This window comes from Podarcis erhardii, assembly GCF_964252035.2.
Source record: "Podarcis erhardii genome assembly, chromosome: 12".
NCBI lineage: Eukaryota > Metazoa > Chordata > Lepidosauria > Squamata > Lacertidae > Podarcis > Podarcis erhardii.
Window position 1 is genome coordinate 13,860,885 of NC_138513.1, and position 23,728 is coordinate 13,884,612.

General features: G+C 43.3%; 1 long non-coding RNA gene across 1 annotated transcript; it reads right to left on the reverse strand.

The window, feature by feature from the left end:
* Positions 1-3,046: 3,046 nt before the first annotated feature.
* LOC309326134 lies at positions 3,047-22,302 on the reverse strand. The gene is made up of 2 exons (XR_014150189.1): positions 18,007-22,302; positions 3,047-3,202 (listed from the first exon to the last, which is right to left on the reverse strand). It is a non-coding gene; the product is annotated as an uncharacterized lncRNA (long non-coding RNA).
* Positions 22,303-23,728: the final 1,426 nt, after the last annotated feature.

Below are 23,728 nucleotides of genomic sequence, written 5' to 3' on the forward strand. Positions count from 1 at the left end.
CAAGGCATTATGTTGTTGGTATTCACCTTTTCACACCCCTCGCCAGGACTTGGTGGCAAAGCTTCAGACTGGGCACAGACTGGGACATGGCTATGGGCAAGAGAACTCGATTCCAGACTCAATTCATCTCCCCACTGTTGAAAGCTGCCCATGCTGGATTCTGAAATGCAGCAGGCAGAATACATCTATTTGTTGATCAGGCAAACTCAGCAGTAGCAGGACAGGAACCCTAGTATTTATTTTAGACCTGGCCATTTGAGAACCTTCCTATTGCTTGTCTATTATGGTAGCTGATATTGCCCTCATGCATTCCAAGAGGACTCTGGAGCCTGCGCACACACAGTCCTAGGTGAGCTCAGCTGACCAAGTCCAAGCCTAGTTTCATGCAGATGTACAAAGAGGACACATACAATATGCTATGCATGAGGCTGCTGCTGAAGAAGAAGAGTAGAATATTAAAGTTGGAAGGGACCCTGAGGATCATCGATTCCACCCCCCTGCAATGCAAGAATATGCAACTGTCCCATATCAAACCTGAAACCTTGGCATTTTCAGCACCATGGTCTAACCAACTGAGCTATCCAGGCCTGGAAATGACATTTAGTACAAAATACAGCAATGTACATGGAAATCCAAACAACATTTGGAACAGGCTGAAGGGGGGGGGGTTGGATTGGGCAGGGATGTCCAACTGCCTAGTGCAGCTAGTCTCCACTGGCCTCCACTGGTCTCTGACTGGGGCTTCGAGTGTAACATCTAACTGGGACCAGGCTTATGGATCAAACAAAGTCCCTCTTTAAATAGCTGCTTTGGCTTCTGATACATTTCTATACTTGATTCAGGATGCTAGCGTTAACCCTTAAAACCATAAGGTTCCCACTTCTCCAAGGTCAAGATCAGGTAAGTGTTGAGTTTCCAGATGAGTTTCCAGATGTTGCTGCTATCACAACTCCCATCATCCCTGTTACTTGGCCAGACTGGTTGGGGCTGATTGGAGTTGGAGTCCAAAAACATCTGGTGGGCAACTGGTTCCCCATTCCTGCCTTCAGTGAACTGCTTTGCTTGGAGATCACTAACTCCGGCCTTTCTTCACATCCCTCTAGCTTGTGAACCAGGCTAGGACTCTCTTGGTGTTGCCACCCTGACTTCAGAATTTTCTGCCTCAGGAGCTTGTATGGCCCTAACACACACACACACACACAGAGAGAGAGAGAGAGAGAGAGAGAGAGAGAGATGCTTTAAAATGCTGAGTTTCCTATTTTTGTAATCTGGACTTTTATCGCTCTGCTGCTACTGTTTGTAACCCCTTTCCTGTTTAAATACTCATTCTCTCATTCTTCCTTTTACATTTAGTGCAGTTTTGATTTAAACTTGTCAGCTGCTCTGAAGAGTGTGATAAATATCTCTAAAATAAATATACTCCAGAGAAGAAGTCAGGGATGACATAATCCGTCTACTTCCAGTCACATGGTTTTCTACCCGAAATTTCCTTCTGTTTCCACATTACTCAGCATATCCTTAAATGTGGATTTTTAATACATATTTAAATGCACATTTACTCTCAAAATGTGCTTGAAACTACATTGCAATATTTGGAGAAGCATGAAATCTGGTGGATAGCTAAACTGTATTTTGCACATTAATCCAAGAGGATTTATTTATTTATTGTATTTATATACCCTTCGCCATAAGATTTCAGGGAGGTTCACAGAATAAAAAATACAGGATAGAATCAAGTAAATAATTAAATCAAAACAGCAAAACAACAACCCCTCCTTCCCACAGACACATTTAAAAGACTGTAGAATATTAATCAGCCAAAGGATTGGTTGAAGAGGAATGTTTTCACCTGGTACCTAAAATTATATACTGAGAGAGCCAGTGTGGTGTAGTGGTTTAAGAGCGATGAACTCGTAATCTGGTGAACCAGGTTCGCGTCTCCGCTCCTCCACATGCAGCTGCTGGGTGACCTTGGGCTAGTCACACTTCTCTGAAGTCTCTCAGCCTCACTCACTTCACAGAATGTTTGTGGTGGGGGAGGAAGGGAAAGGAGAATGTTAGCCGCTTTGAGACTCCTTAGGGTAGTGATAAAGCGGGATATCAAATCCAAACTCTTCTTCTTCTTCTATAATGAAGGTCCCTGGAGAGAGCATTCCACCTTAGCCACCATTTGTGTGTTGCCACCCTCTGGAGCTTACGTGGAGGAGGCACACAAAGAGGGGCTTACAACATACTTAAAACATCCCTTTAAAATACAAAGTAATGGAACTGAAAGCAATAGATAAACTACAATAAAAGACATTTGGAACCAGCATTGAAATGTCACTTGTCATGATAACAGCGCAGTGGTCAGCACCATCTGCACCTTAGTTTTCAAAGGCCTGCTGTGATTGGGAAGGTCTTTGCCTGCCAGTGGAAAGGTAGCAAAGAGAGAGCCAATCTAACCTCTCTTGGGAGGGAATTCGGCAATATGGGAGCAACCACAGAAAAGGATCCCTCATGTCAAACCACCAGCTGTGCCTCTGATGTTGATGGGAACAAGAGTTAGGTGCTCACCTGAGGATCTTAGCACTTGGGCAGGTTCATAAGAATCTGCCAAGATCAGGTTTCCAAAGATCTAGCAGCAGCTGCTGTTGGTGCTTCCATGTACAACTTGTTCTACTCAGTGACAGCAACTAATAGGAATGTACACGGATCCTCCCAATATTCAATTAAACAGCGACTGGTAGCCAACTTGTTTTGGAAAACAAAACTCAAGCATAGCTTTTATCCAAACAACCACTTGCTGTAAGCCGTGATCTATGTTCTGTAAATGCATATTCAAAAAGCCCAGCCATGGCACTGTGATGTGGAGGCAAGTAGCAGAACCTAATGAATAAAATTGTGACTATTATGCTGATAGCATCTCTATTTCTAATTAAGTACTAATTACCCTCAAAGCTTTTGACTTTTGTTATTCATTTCAGTGTACAATGCTTTATGCCCTTTAATGTTATTTTATTATCAATCTTGTTAATCTCCTCGAAGAAATCCGTATTGAGTCTCATACATCACTGACCATCTTTATTTAGAATGCATTTTTTGGGTGAGGCTTTTTAAAATGTATATTCCTCGCCTCACAAAAATGAAATAATTTGAAATCAGTCATTGCTTGTAGCTCTGGTTCATCCCATTGAGGAGAATTTATAATTGTTCTAATTCTCTGGAAGAAAATAAAGATAATGAAAGGAAAAATTAAATTCCCTTTAATAAGAGAAAGACCACAAAGAGAATGAGGGAGAGGGCAGGATGGCAGGTGAAATTCATTTCTTAATAAGCACAAAGTGCTGCACTGTGGAATAGCCCAAATTATACTAATGCACCAAGGAATACATTTGCTATTATCTTTTTTTAAAGTGTCCTTGGTAATAGTGGCAGTATATAGAGGCCCCATGTCTAAACACATTAGCCCCAATCCAAGGCTACCTGTGTGGATTCCATATGGCAAACACTGTGTGGAGGGAAACCATTTTAAACTACCGGTATGTTAAACTAGGTAACTGTTTCCCACCAGAGGCAGTGATGGCTACCAACTTGCATGGCTTTAAAAGAAGGTTGGACAAAGTCAAGGAGAAGAAGGCTATCAATCTTCTTTCTTTCTTCTTTGGTGATCACTCATAGCTGAGTAAGATGGTCTTCCATAAACACGGTTTTAACAATGAGTCCGTAAGCGACTGTGGAGGCCAATTCTGGATCCACACGTCCTTCCACAGTGGAGACATTGGTTTCCAGACAGGAGTTGATCATGGTGTGGATTTGCCAAGCGTGCCTTCCTATTAGCACGTTTCTCCCTTTCGTCCTGAGTTTGAGTGTCTTCAAAGCCCATGACACCTTTGGTAAAGGCTGTTCTCCAGTTGGAGCACTCGCAGGCAAATGTTTCCCAATTATTGGTGTTTATACTACATTTTTAAAGATTTGCCTTGAGACAGTCTTTAAACTTCTTTTGCTGACCACCAGCATTACGCTTTCCATTTTTAAGTTCAGAATAGAGTAGTTGCTTTGGAAGACGATAATCAATAGTGTAACATTGGAAAATGTCAATCACTTCTTCTACCTGGGCAGTTATCTTTCCACAAGGGCTATCAACAGCAACAAGCCAGCATGGGGAGCACAAAGGCAGTTGCTTCAGACATAAAACTCCTAGGGGTGCAAATTTTCAACACCCGGTGCTGCCTCAATGCAGCTGCATGCTTCCATTGCTGGGCTCCATTGAAAATGGTTTCTCCATGTGAAGCAGGAAGTGACCTCTCCAGACAATGAAATGACAGTTGGGATTCAGGTCATATTGAATCCTAACCCTGTCTTCGGCAGCATTAGGTCCCTCCCTCCCAGTTTGGTGTTATCTGCAGATTTTGTGAGCATCCCCTCACCTTACCAACTACAGATCAAGACATATTTACAGTGTCACACAAATGGATGTAAGCTAGCAAACCCAGGTTGATGTCATTTCAGTAGTGCAAGGGGCAGGAGGACTTCATTTTATTGTATCTATATTGGAAGAAGGTATCAAATTAAAAACCCTATACAAGAGAAAGCTCCTTATTTGCCTTAGGTCTGATCCTGTCTGTGTGGTGCTGGGTGCCCTAAGTTCAAATCAGCATGAACAGTATGTGATGGTACTCAGCTCCTGCCCTCAAGGGCCTTAGCTCACTTGCCAAATCCACTACCCCATCTTGTTCCTTAGCTAACCTAATTAAATCGTTTATTTGATTCAAAACACAGCAAAGCCTGAAAAACCTGCCTCTGCCCTGAGCGCTAAACCAGTGCTTGAAACAAGTGCTGGTTTACACAAAGCTTCCTAATTTGCGGCATATTATCATCCTGTTTGTGCAGCCTGCAATGCGCTCCTTGAGTGGTCGCTCTGAAGGTCTCACACAGCGATGACAGGGAATGGGAGATCCTGCCCCCAAATCCCCTCAATTCAGCCTTGTTATTTGGGGTTGGCATGCAGTGCAAACACCACCCTCCACCCGGTACTTACAGTTCGTATTTTGCTTGGTAGTGCCAGGTAGGCAGATAATATCAGATATCACAATTAACAATGGGTTTTTTTTTAAAAAAGAAAAGAAACAAAACAAAACCCTACTACAAAATAAATCATTCAGCTTCATAAGATTAATAGCAGACACGAATAAGACAGGCAGCAGAAATGAAAATAAAATATCACTATTTACTTTAGGTCTCCCTAAAAACCTGGGCAAATGGTGGGTTGGGCTGTGTGAGTAAGAAGACAACTAAGTTGTCAGCAGGTCCCATGGAAAAAACTAAGCAGGCTCCAAGCAGAAATGGGTGAATTTGTCAACTTTAGTTTCTCTCTGTTTGTCATTGTTTCAGTCTTAAGCGCAGTTCTCACATTTCCATGTCAGTGTGTGGTTTTTTTAAGTCCTCATGAAAATTCAAAAGCATTTCACTGCAAATTTCAATTGAGGTTTTGTGTGCAGTTTCATATGCCTTATATACTCAACATTGCAAAGTAATTTTCCTAATGTAAAACATCATTTTAAGTTATTTTCATGAATAAATGCACACATCTGAGAAACCTATTTTGACCAAGCTTCTACTCTCTAGGTACTTAGTAAAGGAGCAATACTGTGCCTGACCCATAGCTTGCATTGGACAATCAAGGCAGAATGGAGATTCTGTTGATGTCCTTGCGATTTCCCCCATAGTAGTAATAATAATATGATTTTACATTGCTGCTCATTTATTATCTTGTTGTAAGCCACTTTGTGGATCTTATGTGTTGGAGTGGAGAATTTCCCTCCTCCCTTGAATGAATTGAAATGTAAGCCGAGCAAGGAAGCATCAGACATGCTTTCTTAAACCATACAATGAGAAAAGTGACTAGATAACTATTCATTTTAGGGCAGGTTGTCAACAGCAGGTCAGCAGTGTACGCTGGGGACAATGCTGCCCTTGACTTCTGGAGAGAAGAAAGCAAGGCGAGGTTTACCTGGTGATTCCCAAACAATAGCAAGAATGACAACAAAATTATACATTAAGTCAATGTTTGGGGAGTTGTCGTAATTAGGCATACCCTACCATTAGCTCCATCCACTCCACCAGTTTTTCCTCACCCACTAAGTAATTTCACCTGAGTAATTCCTTCCACTGATCTCTACCACAAGCCCCGGAGACAGAGCAATGCATCATCTATCCATCTTGGCTAATTATACATTCCCTTTGGTGGAAGCTTCTGAATGCCCTATAGCTCACATATTTAACTCGAAGCTGCTATGCAGCATGACATCTCTAAAGGGTCAGCTCAGACAACTAGCTCAAATGATGGCCTCCACCATTACTGTACAGCTGATGTGAGAAAAGAGCTTCATCCATACTGATGTCCAGCTCCCTTGGCCTGTCAGTCCACTTCCCCCAGCATGTTGGTCAAGGTTCAGTGTTGAATGTGGTTTGCAATGGCACACCAACTTGCACACCAATCTGACAACTTCCAGTCCTGTGTCACATGGAATCTCCCATGGTAAGCAGGAGATCAGAGGCAGGACAAAGAGCTTTGCATGGTACCCTGAAAGAGTTTAATCTGTGAGGCATTGTTCCTCTTTATCTAGTCTTGAAACGTATTAAGATGCCAGATGGATGGATTGGGTTCAGAGAGCAACTGTCTGTTTAGTTTAGGGAGAAAGGTTGTTTTCTGCTGCTCCAGAGAAGCGGACACAGAGCAATGGTTCCAAACTACAAGAAAAAAGATTCCACCTAAACATTAGGAAGAACTTCCTGACAGTAAGAACTGTTTGACAGTGGAATTTGCTGCCAAGGAGTGTGGTGGAGTCTCCTTCTTTGGAGGTCTTTAAGCAGAGGCTTGACAACCATATGTCAGGAGTGCTCTGATGGTGTTTCCTGCTTGGCAGGGGGTTGGACTCGATGGCCCTTGTGGTCTCTTCCAACTCTATGATTCTATGATTCTATTGTCCAAGACTGGTGATTATTGTCAGACTTTGGCTATAGGAGCTTAGAATGAAACTATTAATCATGAAACATCCCAGTTCCACAAGCGGTAAATTTTTCACATGGATACAAAGCCCACAAGAATGACGATAGGGGTGACAAGGGAGACACCGGAACACTACACATTCCAAATAAATATCCAGGTCTTATATGAAGGGAGGAATTGCCCCAATGTGGAGAATATTCTGTGCTTGCATTCTGACCTCCAGGGAAGCAGGCACATCTCCCTTCTTCACAGAAGAAGCAAAAGTCATTTATTTCCTCTGTCACCACTTCAGAGTTGTAGCAGTCAGTGGCGCATGGTGATAGCGCTTGCCGGACCTCCCTTTGCCGGAGTCTTGGCAGCTTGCTGGGAGGGAGAGTGGTTGTGAGGGGCAAGATAGCTGTGAGCTCAATGTGGTTCAATTGCAGGTGAAGGAGTGCCAGACCGGTTCCTGTTTGCACTGTGCTTTCCTCACCACCACTTTGTCCTTCTCCATCCCAGTAAACTGTACCACCCCCTGTCAGCCAACCATTCTGTGCAACCCAGGCACAATGCCAATGATGTATTTGCTCACCCCACATTGTACTTGGGGGTTGAGAGGAACTTTCTCCATACTTTTGTCAATCAGTCAATCTCTTTTACTGGCATAGAAAAAGTGCATAGTATACCTGGATCAGAACACAACACAGTTAATGAAACATAGTGGGCGATACTTTAGGATAAAACTGTCCATACTTGTAGTAGATGATCCATCACATATATTCCCCTAAGGGAGACTGGCACAGATGTTTATTTGTTAGAACTTATACCTGAGCTTTCCAGACAAAGAGGTTGGATCCAGCTAAATTCTACTGAGAGTAGGGTAAAGGTAAAGGTAAAGGACTCCTGACAGTTAAGTCCAGTCATGAACAACTCTGGGGTTGCGGTGCTCATTTCGCTTTACTGGCCGAGGGAGCCGACATTTGTCCGCAGACTGTTTTTCTGGGTCATGTGGCCAGTATGACTAAGCTGCTTCTGGCAAAACCAGAGCAGTGCACGGAAACGCTGTTTACCTTCCCGCCGGAGCAGTACCTATTTATCTACTTGCGCTTTGATGTGCTTTCGAACTGCTAGGTTGGCAGGAGCTGGGACCAAACAACAGGAGCTCACCCTGTCATGGGGATTCGAACTGCCGACCTTCCAATCGGCAAGCCCAAGGCTCAGTAGTTTACACCAGAGCGCCACCTGAGTCCCTGAGAGTAGGGTAGACCCATTTAAATTAATGGACGTTAAATTAGTAATGCCCATTAATTTCAATGGGTCTACTCTCAGGATGGACACAACCCAAGGCATCTAAGTATAGATACTGAAAATACTGTCTACTTGTAGTCATTTGGAACATTCTAGTATATTTACTTTAGTCTCCATTTGCGTAAATCAGTGTAACTCCATTTAATAAATCTGCAACATATTGCATCAACAAAAAAATTGGCCCACCATGCCCAAAGTACAGCTTGAAGTGGATAAGGCTGTTGAAAAATCCATTAATTAAAAAGGAAGCACAACTCTTTGCTACTTTTTAATGAATTTTTAAATATAAATTCTGACGATTCTGAATGTTAGCATAAAATGTAATCTGTTCTAACTCACATAGTTCAGTGAAGCTGGAATTCATTTGATTAATTCACTTCAGCTTCCCTTAATTCATTTAGTTTGCTTGTTTATCAAAGTGGAAGCCAACTCAATGTATCAATTGAAGGTGAATATAACCACCTTGAATGGCTATGTGAAAGAAGCAAATTAAATGAAATCCAGCAAAGCAGGCTTAACAGATTGCTAAGTACTGATCAGCAAATCATCAATGCGCTAAGTAGAAAGGAAGTTACAACCACGCTGCAAAGTTTATTGCACAATTCTCCATCAAAATTTGCAATAAAGAAAGCCAGGAAATTGTACCAAAGGCTGACTTTAAAACAGTAATATGGAATGCCAAACTTTTTTCTTTTTTTTTAATGCAAGGCATGAAAAGCTTTGCCAACCACCTGCAAACTTATCTCCAGAATTTGAAAACGATGCTTGTGAGATCTGGGATTCATCATGTATGCGATTCAGTTGGTGCATTCATTCCTCCATTGTCCAAAAGCTATTGCATAGCGCAAACATTTTCTTTTTTAATTCAAGTTGCAAATTGTGCTCCCTTTAAATGACATCTGCTCATTAGCAACACAATCGTGCTACTTTCAGGCAAGAGTTTTGGATGACTCAGGGATCTAATCATGGTGTACTCTCGGTATGCTTGTCTTGCCTCTCACACATATCTGTCATTCCATAAGCACATGAGGTCTATATTACATGGATCAAGAGTCCTCCACGAGGACCTGGGCAGAGAAGAGCAAAAGCATCTCTGCAAAATAATCAATAAGGATGTTTTTCCTGAAGTTTGCAGGACTCATGCCTGGGGATGCACTTGAGGCTTGGCAATGCTTGGCTCAAATGGAAGGTGAGAACCAGGAGCCAGTGAAGACCTCCCTGGCTCTGCAGGGGGCTCACAAGATGCAGGCCACAAATGTTTCTGGGTAGGCAATTAATTTGGGGAAAATTAAATTGGGGCTTGTGGTTGCTCCATTGCATATTACTTTGGAGAAAACATTGATTTAATCTATCTAGACATTGTTTGGGGTGTAATGAATTGAGATGACCAAAAGAGAACTGAATCTGATTTAAAAAGGATCTGTAGGGAGATTAACTTGGGTAAATGAACCAAATAGGAACCCATTTGGGCTGGGGTGCAAATTTCATCGAAGGATTCAGAGAGATTTGGTTGGGAAATCAGATGGCTTGACTTCTGTGACATGTGGTCTCTACCTCTGCATCTGTATATGCACATTAGCACATGCAAAAGTTATGCAAATTTGTCTGTCTTGTGTACTAAATCTTTTAAGTACCTAGCAACACCCCAAGCCAAAGAAGATTTCCCAGGCTTAACCTTGCACTGAAGGGCTGATGCTGGGGGAAACTGTTTGTTGCTAGAGGGCCAACAGCCATATTCCACAGGGGCCTCTCTTGCCAGAAGAGTAGATGGGATTTTGGTTCCCATCCTTGGAAATCAGCCTCTCTGCAAATGTATGCACTGTCTCTATCTATTTGCATGAAGGCTGGTTTGTGAAAATGCTGTAGCATAAACATAAAAGGCATGTGCAAGTCTAAAACTTTATATTGGTTTTATATCAGGAGAAGCCAAATGGTCACCCAAAGAACCCTGGGAACTGGAGTTAGGGAAGAGTGCTGAAGATTCTCTGTTGGAGATCCATCATGCTTTTCACAAAGCTATGTACCTGGGTACTTTGTGGTAGAAGGTGTTCAAGGGAATTACCATTAAACTAGGTCGCTGATGTATAGTAAGAATGGGGAAATGTTCTCAGCTTGATGGCCACCTTCTCTCATGGGCAACATTCTGAGGGCCACCTACCAGATGCAGGTGGGTCCAGAGGCAAAACTGGATGTGATCAGAGGATAAAGTGGGCAGACCCAGAGGCATAAGAGGAGTAATGAGTGTGAATCTAACCTTTGTCTAGTCGACTGCATTCCAGGTACAGTGGTACCTCGGGTTACATACGTTTCAGGTTACATACGCTTCAGGTTACACACTCCGCTAACCTAGAAATAGTGCTTCAGGTTAATAATAGTAATAATAAATTTTATTTATATCCCGCCCTCCCCAGCTGAAGCCGGGCTCAGGGTGGCTAACAACAACAAAACAGTACAAAAGTACAGCATAAACAACACTCTAAAATCATTCATTATAAAATTAATTAATTCAGGCCACTGGCAGCCATTGGGCCAGAGCTCCGCGAAGATTGCCGAGGGAAGGAGTCAGGCTGTGCCCTGGCCAAAGGCCTGGTGGAACAGCTCTGTCTTGCAGGCCCTGCGGAAAGATGTCAAGTCCCGCAGGGCCCTGGTCTCTTGTGACAGAGTGTTCCACCAGATCGGAGCCACAGCCAAAAAAGCCCTGGCTCTAGTTGAGGCCAGCCTAACTTCTCTGTGGCCTGGGACCTTCAAGATGTTTTTATTTGAAGACCGTAAGTTTCTCTGTGGGGCATACCAGGAGAGGCGGTCCCATAGGTACGAGGGTCCTAGGCCGTATAGGGCTTTAAAGGTTAAAACCAGCACCTTAAACCTGATCCTGTACTCCACCTGGAGCCAGTGCAGCTGGTATAGCACCGGGTGAATGTGATCTCGCAGCGAAGACCTCGTAAGGAGTCTCGCTACAGCATTCTGCACCCGCTGGAGTTTCTGGGTCAGTCTCAAGGGCAGCCCCACGTAGAGCGAGTTACAATAATCCAGTCTGGAGGTGACCGTCGCGTGGATCACAGTGGCTAGGTCAGGGCGAGAGAGGTAAGGAGCCAACTGCTTAGCTTGGCGGAGATGGAAAAATGCCGCCTTTGTTATAGCTGCAATCTGCGCCTCCATGGAAAGGGAGGTGTCGAAGATTACACCCAAACTCTTAACGGACGGTGCTGGCACTAATTGCGCCCCCGCAAGAGATGGGAGTTGTCCCCCCAATCCCATATCGTCCCGTCCCAGCCACAGGACCTCTGTCTTCGAAGGATTTAGCTTCAACCGGCTCCCACGTAACCATCCAGCCACAGCTTCCAAACATCTGGTCAGTGTGTCTGGGGCCAAGTCAGGATGGCCATCCATCAACAGACAGAGTTGGGTGTCATCAGCATACTGATGGCAACCCAGCCCAAACCTCCGTACAAGCTGGGCGAGGGGGCGCATAAAGATGTTGAAAAGCATCGGGGAGAGTATCACACCCTGAGGTACTCCACACACCAAGGAGTGACGCGATGACAATTCCCCCCCCCCAAGCGCCACCCATAAGAACTTTGCTTCAGGATAAGAACAGAAATCGGGCTCCAGTGGCACGGCGGCAGCAGGAGGCCCCATTAATTAAAGTGGTGCTTCAGGTTAAGAACAGTTTCAGGTTAAGTGCGGACCTCCGGAATGAATTAAGTACTTAACCCGAGGTACCACTGTAAATGAAAGTCAGATATTTCTTCACATACATGCACACACACACACACACACAAACTCATCTCTCCATCAAATACTGTAAATACTTTCAGCCTATTTAAGGATATCATTGACTGCCTTTTTCTGCATGCAGCTGGAGTTTATTGCACGCCCTTGGGACTGCAGCTGCCTCGACTTTCTCTGTGCAATGCAGAGAAATGAAGGGAGCTCTTCAGCTCGAATCTATCTATACACACCTCGGCACATGTGCTTATGTGATGTGTAATATGGCTACCTTCCTGCCAATATACGTAGGAAGGGAGAGAAAGAGATCAGTAGCATACTTGACTAATATGCTGCATTTGATGCTATTATAGAACACTGTGATTATACAAGGCGAACTATGTATTTTTAAAGGGTTGAACTGGAAGATTACAGTTTTATGAGGCAATTGCTTTTGGAGCTGGTAATATGTAATATTTAAATGCATGAAGTGAGAACGAAAGAAAGTGTCAGAGATTCCCTTCTTCTTCATCTGCAAAGGATGTCATCTATTCTCTACTGATTTGCAGTTCTCTACAAATGAAAAAGAAATAGCTCTTTCTTAGCAATAATTTAAAAGTCTCCAGAGGATATATCAAGAGAGACCTAGATTGACTCTGACAAGTCTAAATCCTGTCCCTGACATTTCATTCTGCCTTTCACCTCTGTTAGATAAAATATCCATATTTTAATGTAGCAACATTTAATTTTTCTTTTTGAGTGCGTTCCTATGGTCCTTGGGATGAGAGGAGGGGGCAAGGCAATAGAAAACCTTGGAGATCTCCCTATCCATGGGCAGCCAGTGGATGTCTTGTCCAGGCTGCTGGGGAAAGATCTAGGGATATAAATTCTTCTGATACAGCCCTAGGGATGTGGGAGAAAGTCAGTTCAGTTCACATTCTAATCAGAACTTACCTAATTCATACTTCTCAAACCAATCACAAACTGAAACACAGCTGTCCTTTGAAATTCTGAATTTTTCAGTGCAGTTCTCCAACCAAATAATGCTTACGAAAAAGTATCAGAAGAATGTATGCATAAAATGGCGTGATATTAGGAGAAATCACTTGCTAAAAGTATTATACTGACTATTATAATCTGAATACGAAAACGTATACATTAAGAGCAATGCACACTAAAACCATAGAATCATAGAAGTGCAGAGTTGGACGGGACCAGTGCTTCCCGTCTCCAGCTGTTTTTGAACTACAATTCCCATCATCTCTGACCCTAGGGCTAGCTAGGGAAGATGGGAGTTGTAGTCCAAAATCAGCTGGAGACTCAAGGTTGGGGAACACTGATCTAGTCCAACCCCTTGCAATGGAGAAATCTTTAGCCCAATGTGGGGCAAGAACTCACAACCCCAAGGTTAAGATTCTTATGCTCTACTGACTGAGCTATTTTGCAGGTAATGCTGATGATGATACATATATTTTAATGCATCTCTTGTCTGGTGTGGTGTTTCCACAATGTGGAGTGTGATCTTGAAGGACCAAACAGGGAGAGGGTTCAATTGTGCTGTATATTGCAGCCCCTCACTATAGATATATTACTGCAGAGCTGAGGAACACTGAATATGGATGTCCATGCCCACCCTTCTCCAACCACACCCCCTACCAGGCTAGCATGTTTTGAGCTGGATTGTGATAATACTTCTTGCTTTCATGGCTTGTGGATAGAGGCAGGTACATGAAGGTGTGTTGAAAGTATCCCAGGGTAGAAAGGTAAATTTACATCTGTTGCTCAGCCCACATTTGCCCCCGGCATGTGCCCCCCCCAAAGGTTTCCCAGAAGCAAATGTGGTGCTCGGTCTGAAATAGATTCCCCAAGCCTGTATTAGTGCAATGATCAGGGATGGGTTACAACTTAGTATTCATGTATGCAATGACAGCCACGAGGATGCTGGTAGCCCAGAACTGGAAAGACAACAAGGTCCCTTCCAGAGTGGATTGGCAGAATAAATTTCTGGACTATGCAGAAATGGCAAGAATGACCAGGGAAATCAGAAATCAGGAAAACCAAAATTTTCATAAAGAATGGGAAAAATTTATATTATATTCAGAGGACCACTGTAAACATTAGAGCTCCTGTAACGTAACAAAGATTTTGGATATAATGGATAACTGGAAAATTGGAGTGACACTGAGGTCCAGCTCCGAGGGCCTTCTGGCGGTTCCCTCACTGTGAGAGGCCAAGTTACAGGGAACCAGGCAGAGGGCCTTTTCAGTAGTGGCACCCACCCTGTGGAATGCCCTCGCATCAGATGTCAAAGCGATAAACAACTACCTGACATTCAGAAGACATCTGAAGGCAGCCCTGTTCAGGGAAGTTTTTAATTTGTGACATTTTAGTGTATTTTTCATCTTTGTTGGAAGCCGCCCAGAGTGGCTGGGGAAACCCAGCCAGATGGGCGGGGTACAAATAAATTATTATTATTATTATTATTATTATTATTATTATTATTATTATTATTATTATTTGCAGTAGAAAAGGTCAAACAAAGAACGCATGGAGGGAGGAGCACAGTCTAAAGATTTGCAAGAATATTGTTTATTTGAGTTTTTAAAAAATCTATGATTGTGAATGTTAATATTAATTTGTAAAAGCTAATATGTTTTTTTTTTTAAAAAAAAAAAACTTACATTTCCAAATGCTCAATATGAAATTTACTGCAAATACAGGTATCTGTTTCAGAACAGTGAATTGGTATATTGCTCTGCTGCATTTTAGCATTTGTGGGCAGTCGTCATCGCCCCCCCCCCCAATTTCAAGATTGAGTGGAATTAATACCCCCTCTCCCAAACCAAGGTTCATTAGATGAAGCTAAAGTGATCAAATCCTCTAGGTGATCAAATATAATGTTGCAAGACAAGAGGCTTACAACGCAGTGCTAATAAGATTAAGTGAAAGGAATCAAAGCCAATTTATGTTTGGCAGTTTGGGGAATAACATTTGTGTCAAGATGCGCAGTAATCATCTAAACATGGGAATAATCTACCTCGTAATTAAACAACAACAAACCTTTGTCAATAGTGCACAATTCTTGAAAGTCGGCAGAGGCGGTGTTAGTGTAAACAAAGACTAAAAAGGGTTCTTGAAATCCAGAGGCCAGAAATGTTATTTGCTAACAAAACGTAACAGGCATCTGCATAGCAGAATGTGGATGTTTATCGATTAGATGAGACTAGGCGATTTTCAGTGAGCTGGGTGATATGCCACTATATGGAAGTTAATCAGCTGTGTGCCAGATAGAGAGCCATCACCCCAATTACTATTTTTTATGCCTTAAGCCAGGAGTTGCCAATGTGGTGCCCACGGGTGCAGTGGTGCCCTTGAGGTCTTCTCCTGGTAACCACTAAGTCTCCAAGTCCCCCCTCTCTCTATATATAGATACAGTGGTGCCCCGCAAGACGAATGCCTCGCAAGATGAAAAACTCGTTAGACGAAAGAGTTTTCCATTTTTTGAGGTGCTTCGGAAGACGAATTTCCCTATGGGCTTGCTTCGCAAGACGGAAACGTCTTGCGGGTTTGCTTCCTTTTTCGTAAAACCGTTAATACCCGGGGAATCCGCGCTCCGCAAGATGAAAAAATCGCAAGATGAAGCAACTCGCAGAACGAATTAATTTCGTCTTGCGAGGCACCACTGTACACATACATATATACACTTGAAGCTTCCGATTGGGCATATGTGGAGTACAAAAGAATTCAGTGGGTTATTTTACTCTTCTGTTGGCTTAGTCATGCTCAAAACTCTTTTCTAATCCCTCAGAATGCCAAGGCAGCTAGCCCAAGGTTAGCACCACACACACACACACACACACACACACACACACACACAGTTAGCTTCACACACGAAAGTGGAGAGGAACGGGTTGTGTGAATGACTCTCTTTTGAGACTTTAAGTGTAATGTGCAAAAGAGGAATTTGCACTTACCTCCCACAGAGAGTTATGTGAAGAATCTGAAGTCTGAGCATCCCACTGCTCCAAAAATGTATTAGTCTCTCACCCATACATTACATCTGATGACTCTTCTTAAGCTGAATTCATACCACCAGCCCTGGATTGCAGTTTGTCAAGTGCTTGGTCATGCCCTTGATTCCACAGTCCCAAAAGGGCAGCACCTATGCTTTACTGTAGATGTGTTGCACTTGCTCCTCCCAGGCCTGGAAAGGGGTTAGTTTAACCTCCAGTTTGCTAGTAAAACTGAATTACTGTGTCGTTGTTAAATGATGCGTGTCTAAAAAGTATGTCACCAACATGAAAAGTTTGGAAAGCTCTGCATCGAGGGCTTTACGATAAGATATGATACAATAATCTTCACTGTCATTGTCCCATACAGAACAACGGAATAGAAAAAAATCTCCATAAGACATTCAAAAACCAACAAGCCTGCTATCCCAACTATCCCAACTTGCTTAGTCCCTTAAAAACTCTGATACCCCATTTTTAAATACAATATACTCCCGTAGTGACTCCTTACACCGCATTTTAAAACAAAATCGCATTTGGATAGAAACTTTATATACTAATAGTAACACCTTAGACTTGGTTTGGTGGCAGATTAGTAACCAGTGCAGGTCTCTGAGCACAGGTGTTATATGTTGTCAGGGTCTCACTTCTGTCAGCAACTGTACTGCAGTACATTCCACACTCACTGCAGCTTCTGGGTCAAGTGCAAGAGAAGCCCCACATACAGCACAGTGTCAGGCCATGGCTTCTGCTTCAAGGGTGAAGGTACAAACATCACCCCTCTCCCTGCTGGAGGCCTCAGAGCAAAGAATATCAAGACACATGAGGAATCATCTTCCACCCAGCAAGGAGTCAACTGATATACCTGGTGGCATGTGAAGATGGAGCCTGGTAATTTCATGTTTCTGCCTGAAGCATTTCCTAAATCCTGTATTTCTGCCGTCACACGTGATAATTGCTGGCAATTTTTTTTAAAAAAAGCTGCTTCTGCTGCTTATCCTGAGAGCTCCCGGTGATAAATCTGTGCCATACTGCAATTGTTTCTTTCATTGGTATAATGAAATTGATATAAAGGTCTCAATCTCTCTCTCTCTCTCTCTCCTCTCCCTTTTGCAAAAAAATAGTGAAGCTAATGTGTTACTTGAGGAAATGTGATCCTGCTATTTTGAGAGTAATTAAAATGTTTCACCAAGCAGACGACAGATGTGATAACATGCGACAAGGTTAGGGACTCCATGGGTGTGATTCACAAGCATATATATTAGCCTTAATCCACTAATGAATTTGTATTATTAGTTGGAGGAAAGATAAAAAATTTCATGGATGCTCATTATCTCCTCATACATGGGAAGCAGCTTTTCACAGAGAAAGGAAAGAATCTTGCTCTTTTCACAAAGCTTTCTGGCTCTCTTTTCACAAGCAAGTTCAAAATTGGCTACAACATCAAGTGATGACTTCACCACAATTGCATTACCAGTGAGGTCTGCAACAAAATTTTGAGGTGTACAGTGGTACCTTGGGTTACAGACGCTTCAGGTTACAGACTCCGCTAACCCAGAAATAGTACCTCGGGTTAAGAACTTTGCTTCAGGATGAGAACAGAAATCATGCAGCGGTGGTGCAGCGGCAGGACTTAGCTAAAGTGGTGCTTCAGGTCAAGAACAGTTTCAGGTTAAGAACAGACCTCCGGAACGAATTAAGTACTTAACCCGAGGTACCACTTATATGAATGTTGGTGGCTGTGGTGTGTGTGGTAGTTTGTTGCAATAAATGTTATACTTTTCAAGGTTCTTGTATTAATTTTCAAGACCCTGAACAATTTGGCCCAGGATACCTCAAGTACCATTTTTTTAAAAAAATATTTTTTTAATTAATTACCCATTAATAATGGTTCAGTTAATAGCATATCAATTCATACCAAATCACAAATCATAACCCAAATAATAAATCAAATTATACATTCCAAATTGAAAGCCAATTAAACATTCTGAATCAAATAATTTCAAGTACCATTTAAACCTTGCCCGGTCACTGTGGTCTTTAGAGTAGTCACTGTTTTTGATCCCCTATAGTGCAGATGTTCGTATCCACCAGGAGCCATGCATCTAGTATTATGGGCTCCAGTTTTACAGAACTTTCTTTCCAGTTGTGGGCAGACAAGCCCCATCCCTGCTGAACATCTGGCAACTCCTGAAAACTTTTAAAAAAAATAATAAAAAAAAATCAATTTTAATTGATTTTATAGTTTTAACTGATTTATCGTTCTTGCACTGTATCTTTGAGGCTATTGTAGTTAAGTGCCATGTAAGTTGCTCAAATAAATACAGTAAATAGATAGATAACACATTGGAAGTGAGTGCTGGCATAAGTGTCTGTGCGGCACAGCTTTAAGACTGACACCTACGCATGTATGCTCACTGTAGGAACTGAACAAGTTCCCTTAGAATGAGTCAGACCATTGGTCCATTTTTGCATAGCATCATCTACAATTAGTAGCAGCGATTCGTTCTCAGCCCTACCTCTGGGGGGAGGCCAGAGATTGCACCAGGAAATTTTTGCATGCAAATCATGTACTCCGCCACTTCAGCTATGGCCCACACACACCCATTGCATACACCACTTATTTACAATGTCATTACTAATATGAGAGTTAATATCTATTACAAATATATTTGTGTAAGAGCGAAATTGTGTTTTATGCATGTGGTGGAAAGCCCAATGAGTAATCTCTTTGATTAAATGTTAGAAAGTGTACGATGCAGAATTATTGCTCGGGATTGCTTTGCAATCCTTACACCTAGTCGAAGTGGATGCCCAGGTTTGAGCTGTGGGAAGGGGGAGATCTTTCCATATCCCCCCCCCCATACTGCCCAGCATGATCAGATAGCTAGGCAGGCACAGAATCGTCCCGATGGATTCAATAGATCTTGGGATGTTAACTAACGTACAAGAATGGCATGTAATATCTTCTTTGCCAGCTGCTTAAAATATGGGCTAGGAGGATCAGAGAGATTTACCACACAGATAAATGTCATGTTGCACAAAATAATTGGAATGCAATGAGAACTACATTATGCAAGCAACATCCTCCATCCAGTCAATGGAGTTGTAATGTGTAATTACTATGCTATGAGTAAATGTGAGCAAATCGCATCTTTGAGACTTCTCAGATGCGGGGTTGAGCTTCCTATGGCAAGAGGTAAGACTGAAAATTCCCAGGTGCTGACTGAGAGGCGGTGGTCCACAGAGGCAAGAGGTCGCCCCGCTCCCATGCAGACTGATGTGGAAATAGGGTAAACTGAACATACGACTGGAACAGTTAGAAACTAACGCTGGCAGATTCACCCATCCCTACTTACGATTCATCGAGCCATCATGGTCCACCACCTGTATTGAAGCTTCCCAAGTGCTTGACAACACATGTGGGTTTCCCTCTTCTGTTTAATAGAATCGTAGAGTTGGAAGGGACCCTGAGGAACATCTAGTCCAACCCCCTGCGATGCAGCTGTCCCATACGGGAATCGAACCTGCAACCTTGGCACTGTCAGCAGAAGGTTCTAACCAACTGAGCTACCCAGGCTGCATTTCTGCTACCATGTTATCCAAGGGACCCCGCCAAGCCCAGTCCAGCTTACAGATGGTGCCTTCATGTGCCTTCAGATTGTATCATCCCATTCTGGTCAAGCATAATGAGCAAGCGGTTTACTAAGGGTCCTTTGGACACCATCAATGGCTTGGGGCAGGCTTGATCGAAATGAAAATAAATCCTGATTGCTTTCTCTCTTCTTTTCCTCCTCTCAGATCTCTTGCCTATTACACAGCGCTCAAGCCGTGCAGCTGATTGGTAGTACAAATCTTAGAACCCCTTTGCAATGACTAACAGTCCTAATTATGATTTTGGAGTGATAGAATTCCAGGCCTGGGGAGCTTTTAACTGTGCAGACCAGGGAGGTGAAAGGTCAGCACCACAATAACTGCAATCGCCTTTGCTTCTCAACAGAGCGAAGTACGTGTTAATGAGAGTTAGACCTCAATGCCAGTTCACAGCGTTTCACGGCAGTCTCTTTAATGACCAAGAAAGCATGTTACTCATTTTCCCATGTCATGGCACTGATTGCAAAGCACACACTGCAAAGCACACACTTGGTTTTGAAAGATTTTGCCCTTTGGCAATCTGTGTACTCCTATGGGGTGGTGATGAACACATTGCCCTTTTCTTTTCTTCGTTGGTTCTTCCTCCCCCTCTCCCCTTCGGAACTTTGTAATTTATTACATTCCTTTCTTGCATGTACATGCACCTTGGCACTGTGCTCCTTTCTCACCGAGATTTGGGGAAGATCATGACGGAACACGTTTGCTGAAGGATGGCAAGGAGGTATTTGTATGCAGGCACTAAGCAGAGAGTCCAAAATTGCCTATATATGGACAGGCGGCTTAAGCAGGAACCCAGGGAGGGAGCTGAGAGACATTTCAGTTGAGTTCTTACACTGAAATGGGATGCTTACAGAGACAGATGTGGAGAGAGCACACGAAGCCAGGATGATGAAAGAAATTGAGCACTCTCACTCTGCTGGTTTCCAGAAATCAAAAAGTATTTTTTCTCATTTAGCAGAGCAGAAACTTCCTCCTCCCAACACAACATTGTGCATATTTACAAAAGGATTATAGGCTTTTTTTTAAAAAAAGAAGTCTCACTGTACATCAGACTTCACCAACGGGGGGCCCTCCAGAGGTTTGGGAGGACAACTCCCAACAGCCCTTGCAGTGTTGGCTGGGGCCGATGGAAGTTGTGGTCCTAAACATCTGGAGGACTTCGTGTTCCAAACATCTGGAGTTGTGGTGTTGGACATCTGGATAACACCAGGTTGGCAAAGCTTGCCTTTCACAATTGTTGTTTTTTTATTATTTTGCAAAGCCAAACCACTCAGTACACCACTGCATCAAGTTAACTAGGTCATCATCAAGAGGCAGAATTGGTTCATACAATGGAGCAGAGCAGAGCTATAATCTCCTGCGAGCAGCGACTCCTGGCAGCAGAAAGGGGTACGATGGCAGGGAGGTTGAGGCCATGTGGGTGTACCAGTAGAAGGCTGGTTTGGCTCCTCCGGTGCACCATTGTAGCTCTGATCTCACCACTGTCTCCAAGCAAGTAGCAGTGATGCTGCTGAGAGAAGGCTATTGCTATGATTTAGCCACACCAGGTGATCCACTTACCAAGATCCCAGGATAATCATGGGGTTGTCTGTTATCTAGGTACTTTATTTTAATTATACAAACTGTTCTATATGGAGTTGAAGATTTAGATTGCTTGCAACCCAATCTAGGGCCGGCCCAGTCATGCAGCAGGGTGAAACCATCTGGTTCACCATGAAGAGCAGGTAGATGAAAATGGGAACTGGCACATTATTCAAGCTCTAATTCAGGCAGCAAAACATATTGGGCTGACACATCCCCAAAGCTTATATGATTTTAAGAAGGTCACACTGACTTCAATGGGACTTTCAAATAAATATACGCATAGTATAACAGCTTTATAGCTGTTGCAGTCTTCCTGTTTGGGGTGGCATACTCTGGTCACAGCTTGCCTCGTAATCCATTTTATGAATGACATTTGCCATTCACTGCTATCTCACCACCAGAACCTGCTAGACTTGCAGAGCGGGATCTTACATTGGCCCAGGCCACAAGTAACCTCAAGCACTGCTGGATCTTGCCTTGCTTGCCTGGTGACATCCAGTTGCCAGAGGAGACAGGGCTCTTCCAGAAGAGGGCAATTAAGCCAGAGCTGCTGTGTATCTGACTCCACAAGTGACAATCATCTGTTTGAAGGAATCCTCTATTTGAAATCCTCTGTCTGGCCCAAGCTCGGTTTAAATGTAAAGAGCTGTAAGAAGGAAAGGCACGGGTCTTGCTTATCCATCAATAGGTAGCAGAACCTGCAGACATGGACTTGGCAGGCACACAGATCACCTGGTCTTCCACACGGGTAAAAATGCATTGCATTTCTATTTAATTTAGAGTAATATTTTCTAACTTTGGATGTATTTATACGTATAATAGCATATACAGATTCTATGCAAACCCATCTCGTCTTTTTTCTAGCATTGCAAAGGGGCCGTCCTTATTTCAGCAAATGTAGTTTGCATGTTCAGCTACATCTGCTGAAATACCTTCTTCTACACAACTGTTAAAGGGGCAGGAGCCCTGTTTTCTATGGCCACTGACCACCATACCTGTTGCAATGAAGGAATACTGGTGACCATGCCCTAACCATGTTGGAGTCCTGAAGCATGTGTATTCTTTAGGCCTAGTACGCTCTATGGATTGGATTACCCAAAGTTCCCCTCATCTGTCAGGGACTGGACTGAGGGGGACAAGACTGAGGAGGAATGGTGGAGACTGCACCCCTCCTCCTGAACCTTCTAGAGAAGAGGAAGGCAGTATTGAATTACAGCAGTGGTTTGAGGAAGGTCACAGCTCAGAGACAGGTGAACAGAAGAGTTGGGAGAAGTGAAGGGGGAGACAGAGACAGAGCAGCCAGCTGACACGTTATCACTGGAGAGAATTTCTAGCCCCCCTTCCTCCAGAACCCGGCATCCATTGAAAGTGGAAGAGCAAAGAACTTAGAGACTTCACCATAAGGGGAAGTGCTGTTGCTAGGAAGGAAGGGGGAGGAGCTCAGTTGGAGCAATGCCATTAAACTAAGAGGCAGTGTATAGAGGCCTCTCACTGTGAATATTGACTATAGACTTGGTAAGAGCTTCCTTGTCCACTTCCTTGGCTGTCTGCCATAGAGGGGAGGAGGACTGGAATTCATTGAACCTGACACCACCCATCACTTTGTATATAGTATCTCTTATGGCTCATAAGAACATAATAAGAGCCCTATTGGACCATGCCAAAGGCCTGTCTGGTCCAGTATCCTGTTCTGACAGTGGTCAGCTGATTGCCTCTGGGAAGCCCACTAGGAGGACTTGAGTTCAACAGCACATGTCCCAGGAACTGACATTGGAGGCAGAACATGTAGCTAGTAGCTACTGCTAGCCTTATCCTCCAGTTGCCATTTAACTCATGGAGGGTGCTTTGTGTTGCTACTGCATTTTCTCCTTCTGCATGGTACAAACATTTTCTTTATTAAACAGAAGAGTCACCCCCGGAACCCCAGGCCACTCCACTGCTCACCTTAGCATATGAGATTCAGTGTAGACAATTGGCAGGCACCAGGAAGCTGGCAGCCACTTGAACATTACACGAGCTTGATGACACTTGGTAACCTTGCAATTAGGTGCACTTCTGTCTTTCATAACTCTGGCTTTCTGCCATTCAGCATATATATATTTAGAATGCCTAGGAAGAAGGGACCTGTTGGTTGACTTCTCTAAGAGCACTGCAGGTCAATAGAGAAGACCTCTGAGTGTTGGGGCTGTAAGATAAGGGAGCACTGGCTTTCTCTGAAGCTATGTAAAGCTCTGGCTCATGCCCCGGAAGAAACCCGATTGGATTGGAAATGAGCTGAAACGTGGCACTGTCGATTTTATTGCTGAAATCAATTGTATGACATTGAATAACAAAAACGAGAGGGATGTTGCTGAAATCAATCCGGCTTCCTGTTTTTTTCCGGGCACCCTGTTATGTTTGGCCAAAGCCCTCGGGGGGAAGACAGAGCTTTTCAAGACCGGCAACGCTACTCAGAAGCAACCAGGAGTACATGGAAACAGGAAGTTGCCTTATA